This window comes from Oratosquilla oratoria, chromosome 30 (genome assembly GCF_046742065.1).
Source record: "Oratosquilla oratoria isolate Oo_2021 chromosome 30, ASM4674206v1, whole genome shotgun sequence".
In the NCBI taxonomy this organism is placed as follows: domain Eukaryota; kingdom Metazoa; phylum Arthropoda; class Malacostraca; order Stomatopoda; family Squillidae; genus Oratosquilla; species Oratosquilla oratoria.
In genome coordinates this window covers 48,435,045-48,453,496 of record NC_134806.1, presented here as the reverse complement: position 1 = coordinate 48,453,496, position 18,452 = coordinate 48,435,045, and the positions used below count along the sequence as shown (strand labels likewise).

The window sequence follows — 18,452 nt, the reverse complement described above, 5'->3', positions numbered from 1 at the left end:
ATTTCTAATTCAAAGGATTACAAAGGGAAAGCATGCCGATAGGAGACCTTTGGTTCCATAACTCGGTCGGATACGAAAAAATATATTGATAAATAGAAATAATAAAAATAAATAGGCAAAGTTCAATTATAAACAATTAGGTAAATAGTACATCATAATAAATGGAGATAAATAATAATAAACAAATTGAGAAATAACCAATCGTGTGAAAATTGTGTCACTTTTAATTGTCAGTTCCCTTTAGAATCTTAGACCTGTATCAAGTCACCCGAGTCTACAATTCTAAGAAAAACAGATTCATATGTTTTAACTGATTTTTGAATGTTTTATCTTTTATATTCGGAATCAGTTTTGTGGCTCACCGCTGTACTTTTTCAAATCTGTCAATATTATATATATATATATATATATATATATATATATATATATATATATATATATATATATATATATACACATATATATGTCGTTTCCTTATGGTCACCGACTTTCATTAAGGACATTGACAGATTGGAAAAAGTATATATCGCAATCGTCCCCACCCACCTATATATATATATATTTTTTTTTATTTATAAATTTGCTGCCTAATCAATCGGTGGGAGAAAGTACTCGTAGTTTTGTGTAAAGAGAAACTCAAAGTTATAAAACACCAGGACATGACGGTTGGCATCCAAGAATCTTAAAGGAAATGAAAATCAGATTGTTGTTCCATTGGAAATTATTTTCTAGAAATCCATCATATCCGAAGGCAACAAAAAGAATCCAAATAACTAAAGGCCTATAAGTTTGACTTCAATAGGGAAAATGAATGGAAATTATCATCAGAGATGCTATCGAACATCATTTAGAAAGTAACTGTTTGATAAATGATAGCTAGCATGGTTTCAGACGGAAATATTCTTGCGTGACTTACTCGAATTCTACAACACAGTTATCTCGATTTATGGCTAGAAACAATATAGATTTAATATATCTAGACTTTGCAAAAGCTTTTGATACCGTCCCCCACGAAAGACTTATTAAATTACCTTCACGCGGAATAAGTGGTAGCCTATTAAGTTGGACTAGTAATTGGTTGAATGATCGAAGAGTTCTTTTAAATGGAAAAAAAACTTCTGGGTGGAAAAATGTTACGAGTGGAGTTCCTCAGGTTCCGCTCTTTGGCCACTTCTATTCATAGTATGATATAGACCACGGACTAAAATCTACTGTTTCCATATTTGCTGATAATACAAAAATGTGCGGAATGGCAAATGATAACTTAAACCAATTAGATATTCAAGATTTAGATAAATTACAGCAATGGTCTGAAAAGTCGCTAATGAAATTTAGCACAGGTAAATGCAAGGTAATTCACACAGGTAAAATAACAGTAAGTACGATTACAAGTTATTTTGGAAATTCGTTAACAAAAGTGGATGGTGAAAAGGATCTCAACGTAATTATCAGTAACGATCTCAAATCATCTAAGCAGTGTATTTCAGCCTCTGAGAAACCAAATAAGATTCTAGGACTAATTACGCGATCTTTTGACTTCAAAAAGAATAAAGACATGGGTAGAAGACAGGTAGGTCATTTATAAACAATAGCCCGGGCGAACTGCGTTACGCCTTTCCATCTTGTTTGTAAATAACAGCCCGGGAGCTCGAGTGTACATTAACAATATTCCTGATACATTTCTTTGAAACCTAAGTGAGAATTATGGAGGGACTCGAGATCATTCTAAGTAAACAATATTGCCCTATAGACTTGATACAAAGAATCTCATTGGTAAAACGGCGGGGAACATTCAATTGGTTCACTAATATAAAACCACGCCCTTTAGGGAGGATCTTGAATATAATGTGATTATTGGGCTAAGGAAGTCATTATGTAACTGCACAGATCACGTAGAATCTTGCATAGGTGTTTTGGTGGGATTCATTTGAAGAACCATGAGTAAACCTACCACAAGGGCGGCAACAGTGGCGAATAGCGGCACTGAGGGAAAGAACGCACTCAAATAAAACATCTCCGAAGAGGAACACTCAACGCATGCAATTAAAATATCTCCGAAGAGGAACCTTTAACGCACGCAACTAGAACGCAGGTAAATTGACGCACGCAACAAAAACGTCTCCAGAGAGAAGCCCTCAACACACGCAACTAAAGACTACACTTAAAGAATTTAAGGCGACATACGTGCTTGCACATGTATGGGCGCAGCCAAGCACTCACCGTACGCAACGTCTACGAAGAACCAAACAAGATAATTTGTCTACAAAGAAAATGCAACCAACTACTTACGACCTCCAAGCAACAGACGGGACCACGTAGTGCATAAATCCCCACGCTGCTACGAGGACGAGCTAGTGAAGGAGAGGGACGGTTACAGGGACAAGGACGTGTTTCTAAAGTGCGCGCCAGTACGTGTTGATTGATTTTTGAAATTTTGGCTTGAAGGCCAAGCGCCGGAGCCGGTAGGCCATTCAGCGCCAGTACGTGTTGGGGGACGACTACAAGTTGAAGAGGAGTAAATCGACATTATCAACAAAGGTAGAAATTTACATGTATTATACCTGTAATCATAATAGGACGACCACAGAAGTTCTCCGTCATGAGCTTGTTACTTCGCAGTCACATGTCCCAAACTTTTAGGAAGAAAATGCAATAGGGGTAAATAGATTCATCAACGATACACTAATAGTGTAAAAAAAATAGATGAAAAGAAAAAGACATATTGAAAGAAAATGTAGATCCTGAGAAGGGTAGGACTAGGCTTAGTAAATTTCCAGCAAATATCAAAGCATTAAAATTATATATATAAAATCCTTAAAGATTTTAAATCAAAGCGTGATCAGGATCCTATCAGGTCTTTGGTTAGAATGATAAAGACAACAAAAACAAATTTAACAAACACAATATCTAGCAAAAGTAAACAGATGGTCTAATGACATGATTTCTATGTTTAGGATGGAAAGTAGATCTAGCGGCAAGTTAAAAGCTTCTACACGTTAATAGCATTTGCACTATTGGTATACAACAGTGACGAGATTACTGCAGAAAAGCTATACAGAAATATTAAAGAAACAAATGACATATGAGAGATTATATTTTACAAGGTTATCAAGAAAGTAAAGCAAATAGTCCATATGTCATGGCATTAGGAATGCAACAACGGAAAGGAACACTGGGAATGATTACAGAAACAGAGGATCTGAACATAAGAGTTAGAAGCACTTCAAGGAATGCTAGACTTGAGTGTCATAATTGTATGAAATTGGGACATATAGCACGAGAGTGTTTTTATGAGATATGTATGAACTGCAAATATGAGGGTCACGATGAGTATCATTGTAGAAACCCACCTTTCTGTATCATAATATGAAACATAGTACACTGGATTGTAGAGGGATGCCAAATTTTCGTATTCACCCAGAAGATGAAAACTCCCAGACACAAAATAAAACAACACTACAGTTAGCCCTAGAGCGACAAACAGGCATTGTAGTGTACTGGAAAGTGATGAAAATAGAACAACTCAAGAGAAATTTTTAAATTTACTACAATTGGACGGACTTCAGTACTAGGGCCCAGCTTTGTGGGTAAAGTATTTAATAGACCTAATCAAATATTTATTAATACAGGATCTGTAGTAAATGTTATAATCAGTAAAGTGCTTAAAAAAGGTTGAAACCAGGAGTGAAAATCTTGTAGAATCTGTCTTCCTAGGAGATTCACTGATAGGATTTGCAACAATGAGAAAAGAGGGCATGATCGTATGTCTGGCTGAGTTAGGGATCTTAGTGAAATCACAGTTATCCCATTTTTAAATCAACCAGAGTTAGAGCCAGTATCTGTGATTAGAGAACCTATTGAGATAGATAGGGAATATAACAATGCTAGATTGGATAGTAGTGGGGCAGAGTGGTCTATTCAAGAAAAGAGAACAGAAGAGGAAGAAGACACACATAGTGAACACAACTCAGATGTTCAAGAAATCCCAGAAATTAATCAGAACTCATCAACTCCGAATGAAGTTTTGATAATTGTGGAAGGTGGCATAATAAAGTCGACATTGTTGCACTCCACAGCAATTAATAGACTCCAAGTGCAGTTGAAAGGAGTCACTGTGCTCTTCGAAAATTTAACCATCCCAGAATCAATTAAGATAAAAGGTTTGAAATTGGACTTTGGGATTCATAAGACACACAAGAACAAGGCAGAAATATTAGTGATCAGTACTTTGAATAAAGACAGTCTTAAGACAACATTCACAAATAGGATGTTTTCAAGTCTATCAAAAACCCATTTAGATTTTAAACAAGTGTCCTGAAGAGGTGGAATCACCCCTTTCATCCATCTGTTCAATTCAGGAAGAAACAGATTTGGGGGAGAAATATAAAAGTCAACTAGGGCCAACTTGTCCTGAGTTGGAGTCATGGTGAATTCCATTTTCATTGCTAGTGGAGCACAATAAAGCAATTGCTTTGCCTGGGGACACCTTGGGCAAAACAGCTGTTTTAAAAATCAGATCATATAAAAACTGGTTTTCAACCTATTTATATACCTGCCTATAGATTACCACATTCCAAGCTAGCTATTGTAGATAAGTTGATCACTGGATGTCATAGAACCCAGTCAATGTGAATGGAACTTCCCGTTGATTCTGGTGCCAAATTCAGATGGTACCATGTGTCCAGTTATTGACTATGGGGAATTGAATAAACAGACAATACTTGATTGACTACCATTACTGGTAATAGCAGATATATTTTGTGGTTTGGGAGCTGAGAATCAGTATTTTAGCACTATTGATGTCAAATCAGCTTTCTGGAAGATCGAGATGCATTAGGATTCTCAAGATTACACAGCACATTTTCTACAACAACAGGGCATTATGAGTTCAAGCAAATGCCATATGGTTATGTAAATCCATAACTTATGTGAAATTAATACAGTACAATATGGGTTGTTAGGAAACAGCCAGTGTATTTCTAGATATTCTAATAGTTTCCCAAACAGCAACAGAGCACTTTAAGATATATTAGGTATTTTCATGACTGGTTGAATCAGGGTTGAAAGTGAAACTTTGAGAGTGTCATTTATTTGGGACATAAGATAAATAGACATGGACTTAGTACAGTGAACTCTAAGGTAGAGACGGTAAAAAATCGGTTGAATCAGGGTTGAAAGTGAAATTGGAAAAATTAAGTTTTTGCAAGACAGTGTTATTTATTTGGGACATAAGTTAAACAGACATGGACTCAGTGCAGTGAACTCAAAGGTTGAGGCAGTAAAGAACTACCCAGTACCAAACAATGTAAAGAAAGAAGTTTCTTGGGATTGACAGGGTATTATAGCAAGTTTATTAAGGAATATGCAGACACATCTAATCTATTAAAGTCTTTGTTAAGGAAAGATTCGAAGTTCATTTGGGGACCTGAACAACAACAAACTTTTGACAAGTTAAAAGATAAACTTACTAGTTCTCCAGTTCTCATTTTTTTAAAATTATGATAGAGTTCATTCTTTGGAAAATTGCAACTGATAGCTCTCACACTGAGAGTTTGTAACAATGCATTACAGAAAAGGAAACATTACCAGTGACATTCACAAGAGAGTTTTAGAGATATGATACTGGGATATCCAATTTGAGTGTGGTCTGATCATACAGCTATTCAGAACTTATTCAAACATAAGAACCTTGGCAGCAGATTAGCCAGGTGGTTTACTACACTTCAGTGTTACGAGGTTAAGTTTGAATACATTCCAGGTAGGAAGAACACTGCAACAGATGAACTACCTACGAATATTAGCCAACCAATAACAGGGTTGATCAAACCTGCAGTATTAATGAACTAGTATCATTAGATGAGGAACTTATAATAAGGGTACACAGAAAAAGACTTGAAAAAATGTAGCCCAGAACTTGATGAACCCTTGAGGTATTCCTCCAAAACTATCAAAGGGATATAAGATTGAAGAATTTCATTTAGGCAATTAAAGGGAGTCAAGGATAGAGTAGAATTAGGAGTAAAGGAGGAATGGGGATGGTTCAAGGAGGGAGTAGCAAGGTATGCAAAGTTAAAGTGTGGAACAAGGAGGATGGGATGAAATAGAAGGAAAAGCATAACATAAATATATATATATAAACTTTGGAAAGAAATTAAGAGAGGAAGAGGAGGCTAATCAAACAGAGAAGAAAAGGTAACAGGTGCAGATCGAGAGATGATAATGGAAGAAACGGTGAAAAGAGGAAGATGGTCAGAGTATTTTAGAAAGTTGCTAAATGTGATGGAGGATAGGGAAGGAAAAGTAAATACAGTGGGAAGCGCTAAGAAAATGACAGTAATGGTGGACTGGCTGGTGAGGTTGTTTAACATTTGTCTAAAAGAAGGTAGAGTGCTGGGGAAAAGGTAAGGATTTTTTTTTTTTTTTCCATAGATTTGGAAAAGGTTTACAACAGGGTAGACAGGAAGGCATTGTGAAAGGTATTGCAGATACATGGGATAGGAGGGAAGCTATTGAGAGCAGTCAAGAGTTTTTACAAGAGTAGTAGAGCCTGTGTTAGAATCAGAAATGGTTTGAGGTAAAAGTGGGACTTCACCAGGGATGTTTTATGTTGCCTTGGCTGTTTGATTTATACAGGGACGTGGTGGTGTAAGAGGTAAATGCAAAGGTAATGGGCCAGGGATTGGAGATGGTTAAAGAAAATGGAGAAATGTTGGAGATAAGCCAGTTGTTGTTTGCAGACAACACTGTGCTTGTGGCAGGATCAGTGGAGGGATTAAGCTGGTTAGTAATAGAGTTCGGGAAGGTGTGCGAAAGAAGGGAGTTACAAAGGATTACAAAGGCGGAGCATCCCGACAGTAGACCTTTTGGTCCATATCTAGGTCGGATGCGGGAAAAAAAATCATGATAATAATAAATTAATACATAAAAACTATAATAATGTAAATGAATAAAATACATACATAAATGAATAGATATGGTTAAATAATAAACAAACAGGTAAATAGTAAATAATAAATTGACATATAAGTAATAATGAATGGGTATCAAACAGAAATGATAAAAAAATAATAATTATAATATAAAATAAATTATAATCATTACATCTTGCTTAGGTGTTTATCTAAATGATTCTTATAGCTTCAAACTGAACTACACTGCACTACCTGTGCAAGAAGTTTATTCCATTCATTAACCACACAGTTGGCGAAGTTGTTTCTACCCACTTCCAAGAATCTATTTTTGGACAGTTTGAGACCATTGTTTCTTGTCTGATTCTCATTCAATGTGAAAATTTTGTCACTTTCGATGTCAATTCCCTTCAGAATTTTAAAGACCTGTATCAAGTCACCTCTGAGTCTACGCTTCTTTAGGGAAAACAGATTCATATGTTTTAGTCGATTTTTGGACGATTTATTTTTTATATTTGTAATTTGTGATAGACAGAGCGTTAATGGACTATGTAGTGGTAGATAGGAGTATAATAGCAAGAGTTAAGGATGTAGATGTGCTAAGGGGAGAGGGTGGGGGAATATCAGATAACTTTTTGGTGGAAGGTAAGTTGAGAGTGGAGGATAGATGGAGAGAGAGGAAAAGGACAAAAGGTAGGGAGGTGCTTAGAGTGAAATCTAAATGAAAAGGAAAAGGAGAAAGAGTACAAGATGCTGAGAGAGGAGTGGGAGAGAGTGAAGGATAGCGTAGAGATAGGAGTGGAGGAGGAATGGGGATAGTTCAAGGAGGGAGTCACAAAGTGTGCAAAGATGGTTTGTGGAACAAGGAGGACAGGAAGGAATAGAAGAAAGGGTAGTGAATGGTGGGATGAGGAAACAAAGAAGGTTGTAGAAGAGAAGCAAGCTTTCACAGATTGGTTACAAAATAGGACGAGGAAGTCATATGAGAGGTACAAAGAAAAGAAAAGAGAAGTAAAGCATAAGGTAAAGGAGGCAAAGAGGAGAGCAGATGTGAAATGGGGTAAGAGTATGACAGAAAAATTTGAAAATAATAAAATGATGTTTTGAAAAGAAATTAAGAGAGGAAGAGGAGGTGAATCAAGTAGAGAAGACAAGGTGAAAGGTGCAGATGGAGAGATGATAATGGAAGAGAAGACAGTAAGGGGAAGATAGGCAGACTATTTTAGGGAGTTGCTAAATGTGAAGGAGGATAGAGAGGGAAAAATAGCTGCAGTGGGAAATGCTAAGAAAATGAGAGTGATGGGTGAGGAAAATGGAGGTGAAATAAGGATGAAGTGAAGGCAGTTGTTAAGATGATGAAAACAGGTAAGGCACCTGGTCTGGATGGATGCCATGCAGAATGTCTAAAAAAAAGGAGGTACAGTGATGGTGGACTGGCTGGTGAGGTTACTTAATGTTTGCTGGAGAGAGGGTAGAGTGCCGGAGGACTGGAGGAGTGCTTGTACGGTTCCACTTTACAAGCAAAGAGGGGACAAGTGTGAGTGTAGTAGTTTCAGAGGGATTAGTTTGTTTGGTCTAGTTGGGAAGGCTTATGGGAGGATCTTGGGAGGTGGGACTTCGTCAGGGATGCGTTCTGTCGTCCTGGCTGTTCAACTTGTACATGGATGGGGTGGTGCACGAGGTAAATGTAAGGGTGGTGGGTCAGGGATTGGAGATGGTTAAAGAAAATGGAGAAAAGTGGGAGGTGAGCCAGCTGTTGTTTGTGGATGACACTGCGCTTGTGGCAAGATCGGAGATGGGACTGAGGAAGTTGGTGATAGTGTTTGGGAGAGTGTGTGAAAGAAGAAAGCTGTAGATAAATGTGGGTAAATGTAAGGTGATGAGATTTACAAGGGGTGAAAATGGCAGCAGACTGGAAGTGAGCATTAAGGGAGAGTGACTGGAGAAAGTGGATGGTTTTAGATACTTGGGTACAAATGTGACAAGAAAAGGTGGATTGGAGGTGGAGGTAGAATGTGGATTGAGAGAAGCGAGTAAATGCCTTGGTGGATTAAAATGTGTAATGAGGAATAGACATTTGGGAATGGATGCTATGAGGAGACTGTATGAAGGAGTGATTGTGCCAACAGCACTGTATGGGGCAGAGACATGGAACATAAGAGAGGAAGAGAGAAGGAGTTTGAATGTGTTTGATATGAGGTGTCTGAGAAGTATGATGGGGGTTACTAGGCTAGATAGAGTGAGAAATGAGGAGGTGAGGAGGAGAACAGGGGTGGAAAGGGAGTTGGGAGATAGGGTTGATGAAAGAGTATTAGGATGGTTTGGACACATGGAAAGGATGAGTGAAGAAAGACTAGTAAAGGAGGTATGGAAGGCAGATGTGGAGGGAGTGAACATGAGGGGACGTCCTAGGATGAGATGGATGGATAGGGTGAAGGGGGATTTGGGGAAGAGGGTAATGTCTGTTGAGGAAGGATGGAAGAGGACAGAAGACAGGGGTGAATGGAGAATGGCGGTATATGGATGATGTTGTGATGCATGAGGTGAAATTGGGGGTGAGGTAGTATGTGTGAGCAAAATTTGATGCAGTCCGAAGGGATTTCTCCCCGTCTTCTCCTTTTATGCATGGGGGGACGGAGAGGGGGGGGGGTCGCTGATTTAATGAAGCGGCCTTGTTGTGGATGTGCTGTGCCTTGCGACACTGTCTCTGACCCAGGACAGTGGACAAGGTGCAGGGATGACCCGTCATCCAGGAGGTGCTAAAATGGGAGGGAGGGTGGAGGGGAGTGGAGTGTATTTAGGGATGGAATGGATGGGAATGATTTTATGCCTTTTTCTTATTGGCTACCTCCCTTGTAAGGGGGAAAAAGCCTTGGTATATATATATGTATGTATGTACTTTTTTTAATGAATTTCCAAATAACTTGTAATCATACTTACTGTTATTTTTACCTATGGACAAATGTGGTGGGAAAGGGATGAGTGGAGGTGGACATAGAATGTAGATTGAGAAAAGCAAGTAAATGCCTTGGTGGATTAAAGTGTAATGAGGAACAGACATTTGGGAATGGATGCTAAATGGAGATTGTATGAAGGAGTGATTGTGCTGACAGCACTGTATGAGACAGAAACATGGAACATAAGAGAGGAAGAGAAGAGTTTGAATGTATTTGAAATGAGATGCCTGAGAAGTATAATAGAGGTTACTAGGCTGGATAGAGCGAGAAACAAAGAAGTGAGGAGGAGAGTGAGGGTGGAAAGGGAATTGGGGGATAGGGTTGATGAAAGAGTATTGGGATGGTTTGGACACAGGGAAAGAATGAATGAAGAAAGATTAGTATAAGAGGTGTGGAAGGCAGAGATGGAAGGAGTGAACATGAGGGGGTAACCAAGGATGAGATGGATGGATAGGGTAAAAGGGACAGTGGGAAACAGAGGAATATCTGTGGAGGAAGGGAGATGACAGAAGAAAGGGATGAATAAAGAATGGTTCTGTATGGATGATGCTGTGATGCATGGGAGTGGGTGGAGGATGGGGGGGTTGAGGGTGTATGTGTGAATATTATTATGCAGCCCAAAGGGATTTCTCCCCATCTTCTCTTTTTCTGCATGAGGGAGTGGAGAGGGGGGTCACCAATAAAATGAAGCAGTGTTGCTGAGTCTTGCTGCACTGCTTCTGACCATGGGCAGTGGGCGAGATGCAGGAATGACCCATCATCCATGAGGAGCCAAGATAAGAGGGAAGGGGGTGAATGGGAGTGGAGTATGTGGGAATGGAATGGGTGGGAGTGGATTTTACGCCTTTATTTTTTTGGCTACTTCCCATGTAAGGGGGCAATAGCCATTGGTATATGTATGTATTTTATGTTTTTATTAAAGCCATAAAAGAATTAAATGGATACATAGCACGATGACAAGAATAAATCAAGTTTTTAAAGCCATTAGAATTGTGTGATTACAAATGAAGCCTCAAATCAGAGTATGACGCAAGTAATATGAAATCATTACACAAAGCATGAAAAGTGGAACAACTGGGGTATTGGCTGCATGTTATTGTGGCAGAGTAGCATGCAGTTAATACTTTAGGGTCTATATGAGGTGCCCCTACGGACCAGAGCCACACATTATTTTGTCTGTGATGGAGGAAAACTCTCTACATAGTGATATGATGACACTATTATACTACGACTGTCCCTCCGTTATGCTGTCCCCCAACCCATTGTTACTGTCCTGTACCATTTCTCTGAATATTCATTTCTTTTTTTTTGCCTACCTACCCTGTGGTGGGGGGAAAAGAATACTGCCCCCCAAGTGTTTCCACTTGAGTCATAAAAGACGAGAAAAAAGGGATGGGGGATGGAATTAGGAGTCCTACTACCTGTAGCCCCAAAAGGGGATATTCCTAAAAAAGAAAATAAAGGCATAAGAGGGTCTGGAAGCTTTCCAACCAGTACCCTGAGGTTTGGGTCTTTTAATGTGCGTGGATGTAATACAGATGAAGATAAAAGGGAAGAGATAGGCAGTATGTTTGTGAGAAGAAAGATGGATGTACTGGATTTGAGTGAAACTAAAATGAAAGGAAAGGGCAACTGTGAGTTTGGGAGTGTAGCTGGGAGGTACTCAGGAGTGAAGAGGGGACGAGGGAGAGAAGGGGTGGCTATACTAGTAAGTGAAGAGATATGTACGTGGGTAGTGGAGTGGAAGGAGGTGTCATCAAGGTTGATGTGGATTAAGGTGAAGCTGGGAAAGGAGATGTGGGTTTTTGTAAGTGCATATGGGCCTGGTAGTGAAAAGTGTAGAGGAAAGGGAGGCTTTTTGGGTAGATATAAATGAGTGCATAGAGGGATTAGGGAGAAATGTCAATGTAGTTGATTTGGAAGACCTAAATGCTATGGTAGGAAATGATCCAATTGATGGAGTGATTGGGAAGTATGGAGTTCCAGGTAAAAATCGTAGTGGAGAATTGATGGTGGCGATATGTCTTGATAGTTGATGATAGCAAATACAGTGTTCAAGAATAAAGTCAGGCATAAGTACACATGGGAGAGGGTGGTGGATGGAAGGGTGGCAGATAGAGTGTTAATGGACTATATAGTGGTGACCAGGAGTATGGTAGGAAGAGTTAAGGATGTACATGTTCTAAGGGGAGAGAGTGAGGGAATATCAGATCATTTCCTGGTGGAAGGTAAATTGAGAGTGGAGAATAGGTGGAGAAAGAGGAAAAGGGCAGAAGATAGGGAGTTACTTAGAGTGAACTGCTTAAATGAGGAAAAAAAGGAGAATGAGTACAAGAAGTAGTTGGAAGAAGAGTGGGAGAGAGTAAAGGAAAGAGTAGAACTAGGAGTGGAGGAGGAATGGGGATGGTTCAAGGAGGGAGTCATAAGGTGTCCAAAAACGGTGTGTGGAACAAGGAGGGCGGGAGGAAATAGAAGGAAGGGTAGTGAGTGGTGGGATGAGGAAGCAAAGGTGTAAAAGAGAAGAAGCAAACATTCATAGAGTGGCTACAAATTAGGACGAGGGAATCGTATGAGAGGTACAAAGTAAAGAGAAAGGAAGTTAAGCATAATATAAAGGAAGCAAAGAGGAGAGCAGATGTGAAATGGGGTAAGAATATGACAGAAAATTTTGAAAGTAATAAAAAGATGTTTTAGAAGGAAATTAAAAGAGGAAGAGGAGGCGAATCAAATAGAGAAGAAAAGGTAAAAGGTGTAGATGGAGAGATGATAATGGAAGAGATGGCAGTGAGAGGAAGGTGGGTGGAGTATTTTAGGGGGTTGCTAAATGTGAAGGAGGATAGGGAGGGAAAGGTAGTTGCAGTGGGAAGCGCTAAGAAAATGAGAGTGATGAGTGAGGAAAATGGAGGAGAAATAGGGAGGGATGAAGTGAAAGCAGCCGTTAAGATGATGAGAGCAGGTAAGGCACCTGAGTTGGATGGATGCCATGCAGAATGTCTGAAGGAGGCACAGTTATGGTAGACTGGCTGGTGAGGTTATTTAATGTTTGTTTAAAAGGGGGTAGAGTGCCAGAGGACTGAAGGAGTGTCTGTATAGTTTCGCTTTACAAAGGAAAGGGGGACAAATATAAGTGTAGTAGTTTCAGAGGGATCAGCTTGTTGAATGTAGTTGGGAAGGCTTATGGGAGGGTATTGATTGAGAAGATTAGGAGAGGAACAGAGGGAGTAATTGGTGAGGAACAGTGTGGTTTTAGGACAAGTAGGGGGATGTGTAGATCAGATCTTTGTGGTAAGACATATGTGAGAAAGCAATAGGAAAAGGTAAGGATGTTTTTTGGGCTTTTCTGGATCTGGAAAAGGCTAACAACAGGGTAGACAGGAAGGCACTGTGGGAGGTACTGCAGATATATGGGATAAGAGGAAAGCCGTTAAGAGCAGTCAAGAGTTTTTATGAGAGTAGTAGAGCTTATGTTAGGATTTGAAGTGGAGAGAGTGAATGGTTTGAGGTCAAGGTGGGAATTCGTCAGGGATGTGTTATGTCGCCCTGGCTGTTCAATCCTTACATGGGGTGGTGCGAGAGGTGAATGCAAGGGTAGTGGGTCAGGGGTTGGAGATGATTAAAGAAAATGGAGAAAAGTGGGAGGTCAGCCAGCTGTTGTTTGCTGATGACACTGTGCTTGTAGCAGGATCAGAGGAGGGATTGTGGAAGTTAGTGACAGAGTTTGAGGTGTGTGAAAGAAGGAAGCTCAAGATAAATGTGGGCAAAAGTAAGGTGATGAGATGTACAAGGGGAGTGACATTAGTCTGGAAGTGAGCATTAAGGGTGAGCAACTGGAGGAAGTGGGTACTTTTAGATACTTGGGTGCAAATGTGACAGGAAAGGAAGTGGGGGTGGAGGTAGAATGTAGATTGAGAGAAGCGAGTAAATGCCTTGGTGGATTAAAAAGTGTGATGAGGAATAGACATCTGGGAATAGATACTAAGAGGAGGTTATATGAAGGAGTGATTCTGCCAACAGCAATGTACAGGGCAGAAACATGAAACATGAGAGAGGAAGAGAGGAGTTTGAATGTGTTTGAGATGAAATATGATATGGGTTACTAGGCTAGATAGAGTGAGAAATGAGGAGGTGAGGAGGAGAACAGGGGTGAAAAGGGAGCTGGGAGATAGGGTTGATGAAAGAGTATTAGGATGGTTTGGACACATGGAAAGAATGAGTGAAGAAAGATTAATAAAAAAGTGTGGAAGGCGGAGGTGGAAGGAGTGAATATGAGGGGGCGTCCTAAGATAAGATGGATGGATGGGGTGAAAGGGGCTTTATGAAAGAGAGGAATGTCTGTGGAGGAAGGACGGGAGAGGACAGAAGATAAGGGTGAATGGAGAAGGGTTGTGTATAGATGAGGCTGTGATGTGAGAGGGGGAGTGGGTGGGGGATGGGGGGTGAGGATGTATAGAAAAAAAAAATTGACGCAGCCCAAAGGGATTTCTCCCCGTCTTCTCCTTTTCTGCATGAGGGGACGGAAAGAGGGGGGGGGGGGTCACTGAATTTATGAAGCAGGCTTGCTGAGGATGTGCTGTGTCTTGCAACAATGCTTCTGACCCAGGGCAGTGGACAGGATGCAGGGAGGAGGGTGGAGGGGAGTGGAATACAGTATATGGAAAATGAAATGGGAGTGATTTCTATGCCTTTTTCTTTTTGGCTACCCCCTGTGTAAGGGGGAAAAAGCCTTTGGTATATGTATGTACTATTTTATTACCATTATTTCTTTTTCTGGTGGGAAATAATCACTCCTCTGTACGGAGCCTAAAGAATTCCCTAAAACTGAAGACAATGAGGTGGCCAATAATTGCACAGGACACAACTGGCCAGCCTCCACAGAAACATCAAACAGATTGGAGTAAAACAAGTTTCACAAACTGGAATTCTTAGCAGGTACCAGTTTCAACATTCAATGAAATCTAATCAACCTGTAGCATCATGAATCTTAATGTCATCAACTCAATTTATTTTAACATTATATGTTCAGTTTTCTTTTTTGTATGGGAAAAATAAGTAGATGTGCAAAATATGTAATTCTTTGTGTTTTATATATGGATTACCTATATCTTGTGGCATTCTGTCTGGATACCAGTTGGAAGATGTGGTACACCAGGAAGGAATCAAAGGGGAGAGAAATTATTAAAAATGTGTATTTATCTAGTTTTACCTAGTTGTATTTTGCGGGAAGGGGAGCTATGCTCGTGATGTCCCGCCATTGTATCTCACAGTGTCTAGTTTGTTTTTAAACTCATGAATGGTTTTTGCGCATACTATTTCATTATCCAGTTTGTTCCAAGTGTCCAAAACTCTATGTGGAAAACTGTTTTTCTTCAGTTCTCTTCTATAGCTATGTTTTTTTTATTTTCTTTCCATGTCCTCTTGTGTTTCTTTTGTCCCAGTTAAGTAAGTTCTCTCTATCAAGTATCTCTGTGCCTTTCATGATTCTGTAGATGGTCAATAGGTCACCTCTCTCTCTTCTTTGCTCCAGTGACGGTAACTCCAGTTTAGCCAATCTCTCCTCGTATGATAGGTTTGCAAGTGCAGGTGCCATTTTTGTAGCTGCTCTTTGGATTCTTTCTATTTTCTTTATATTCTTTTTGGTACTGGGGGACCACAATGTCGCCGCATACTCTAATCTAGGCCTTATCAATGTAACCAATATTGTTTTTATCATGTCTTCGTCCAAGTATGCAAATGCCACTTTTATTGATCTTAGCAAGTTGTAAGTCTCCCCGACAATTTTGTTAATCTGTATATCATAGGACAAGTTGTTCGTGATAATTACTCCCAAGTCTTTTTCGGATCCTACTTTCTTTATTTCTTTGGTTCCAATTGTGTATTTTCCTGATATTCTATTTTTGCTTTTTCCAAACTACATTATGCTACACTTCTTAGTATTAAAGTCCACTTCCCATTTCTAACTCCAGTTCCATACCCTATTTAGATCTTCTTGCAGTGCTTCACAGTCCTCATCAGTTTCTATTTTCCTTAACAGTTTGGCGTCATCAGCAAAGAAGCTCATGTAGCAGTTCACGTCCTCGTCCATGTCATTCATATAGATAGCAAACATTATTGGTGCCAGTACAGATCCTTGCGATACTCCACTGATCACCTCTTTCCAATCTGAATATTTTTCTCTGAGCACTACTCTCATCTTTCTACCAGTCAGAAAGTCCTCCATCCATTTTAGTAGGTTTCCTTGTATTCCTCCTATGTGTTCCAGTTTTTTAGTAATTTTCTGTGTGGTACTTTGTCAAAGGCATTTTGCAAGTGGAATGCACAATCAGCCCATCCATTTCTTTCTTGCACTATGTCTATTAGTGATGGTTGGAAAGGACCCCCTCCAAAATGTTAGGTTAGGTATCTATCAACCCTCCAAGTATTTACTGACCCTTTGCATACTTGCTTTGACTGCCATGGGTTGATATCAACCACTTTGGAGACCTCTGATCTTGCCAGTGCCTGACAAGCATGTATCATGTCACTGTTGTCAGTAGTTTTCCTCTACTGACATTTAAACTTGAGTTCTTGGTGCCTAGGGAATCCATAAACTTCATCCTGTGACAGAAACACGGACCTTATGAACAGAAGGTTCTCCTGGCATATTTTTTGCTTTGACACTGCAACTTTTGGCCATTCTTGCTACCCAAAGATATTGCTACATACCTCTCCTGATCATCATGTCCTGATGATAGATATCAGTTTTATTGACATCTATGGGATGAACCAAGACAATTACTTAGTGCAGTGTGGATAAAATACACATGGTAAATGGGATCCACAATCCAATTAGGTTCTAACCACGAATAAAATCACAATGAACATTTGCACTGATGTCATACCTGACTTCAGATAATGTCATCTTACTGGTCTACAAGATCTTCCCTAATGAACTTGAGGTAACTTGGGTGGGAAAAAAACATACTGTATTATCCAAAGTTATGTTGCATTCAAGGGTACAAATCCTAACATTCAGAAAACACCCAACAGGCAATTTTTTCCCGACAGTTTCCCTGTTGATTTGACCTCATCGGGTGTTCCATTTCGATTGGAAATCACTTGTCTGTGCTAAACCCCCACCCCTATCTGGGGACTGCATTAGGAAATAAGTATCGAGATTTAGAGAAGCATGCAAGGCCAGTGATTAATGAGAGAAATGACAACAACATTGTTCAAATAAATGATAAATCATGCACAGTATTCTCCTATTCTGACCATATCTAACCTACCCAATCTCTCTCTCATGGAGAATAGATTTCTCAATGGAATTTGTTTTATTTGTTTCTTGTATTTGAGATGAGATGATTTTATACAAGATAATTTTCTTTGTCTTCCATACATACTTATTTTTTACAATGACGTATAGCAATGATTCTACATAATTTTAAGTATTCACAAAGATGTTTGCCAGTCTGCAACCCTTCCCTATATCATCTGCTAGACCATGTTTTATATACAATAAATTCATAGTAATGTCGGCAACTATTTTTGAAACACTAAGACGAGCATCTTTACAGTTACCAAGAATAAGGTTAGGTTACATTATGTTAAATCTCAAGGCTGCAGTTCTTACCTGCATCATCAACTAGCTTTTATCAATCTGAGTATTTTCAACCCCAGATATAAATACCACAAATCTGTAGTAACATCAGTGGTGATTTGAAAAAAAAAAGACAGGTAAACATCTTTACATATACCTAATTCATTATTCTACACTTAACCACTTCAATACGGGACTTAAATCTCGCGGGCAGCAGCCAATGCCAGCCGTACGACGTAACGAAATAATATTCGCGTCATAAAATATAGTCGCCGCTTATATCGATCGTTCTCTCTTTCACCCGCGAATTTTGAAAACCACAGAGAATGGGATTTAGGGCGCATTTGGGAGAATGTAAAAACACAGGGGCGACTACAATAAATATAATCAAGACGCCGATATGGCAGCGTCGCGAATCCACTTGCTCCTCATGACGCCTACGTGTGCGGCACCGTATGGAAGGGGTTAAGTCAAAATGTTTATTTACAACTTGGAATTGTTTTAAAACTTCAGTATATACTGTTAACTACTTCCTAGCTATTAAATGGCTATTGTTATTTGAAATGCTTTCTTTGAATTTTGAGTGTCCGAACCCAAAACAAAATTTAACGTCCCTGCAGACAACCCCCTCTACAATTTTTGAAACGCTGGGTTTCTTTCAACGGAACAATACCTAATTTGATCTTATTACTAACCTACGGCATTCTTTCTAAAATATCCAACACTTAGACAGCTACAACCATAATGGCCTGCAACCTCCAGCCATCAATTAATCATGATGTAGGCGCCTAGATTTTATTTTTTTTTTTTTCATTACCTGTGTGGTTTCCTTCTTTGCTTAAAATTTCCGTGACACGTCAGCGTCTCACAAATGCATAACTATTTCAAATATTCTTGCAAATGTACAAAGGCACATTGTTTACCCCTGCTTGACGAAAATATTTGTCACGACAGAGCAAAGAATTCCGGATACGATGTCAATGAACGACCTGGGGTGCCGCCGATTCCTCG

General features: G+C 39.5%; 1 protein-coding gene across 6 annotated transcripts in view; it reads right to left on the bottom strand.

Annotated features, from left to right (window-relative positions):
* Nucleotides 1–18,452, bottom strand: part of LOC143041165 (uncharacterized) — a 24,322-nt gene extending 5,870 nt beyond the window's left edge. For 2 of the 6 annotated variants that reach the window (XM_076212985.1, XM_076212987.1), the window contains exons 1-2: nucleotides 18,259–18,445; nucleotides 2,562–2,633 (exon numbers count right to left, since the gene is read on the bottom strand). The gene's annotated coding sequence lies outside the window, so the exon portion shown is untranslated. Of the gene's footprint in view, nucleotides 1–2,561; nucleotides 2,634–18,258 lie in introns of all 6 variants that reach the window. The other 4 variants (XM_076212984.1, XM_076212986.1, XM_076212989.1 and 1 more) reach the window with 3 other exon arrangements.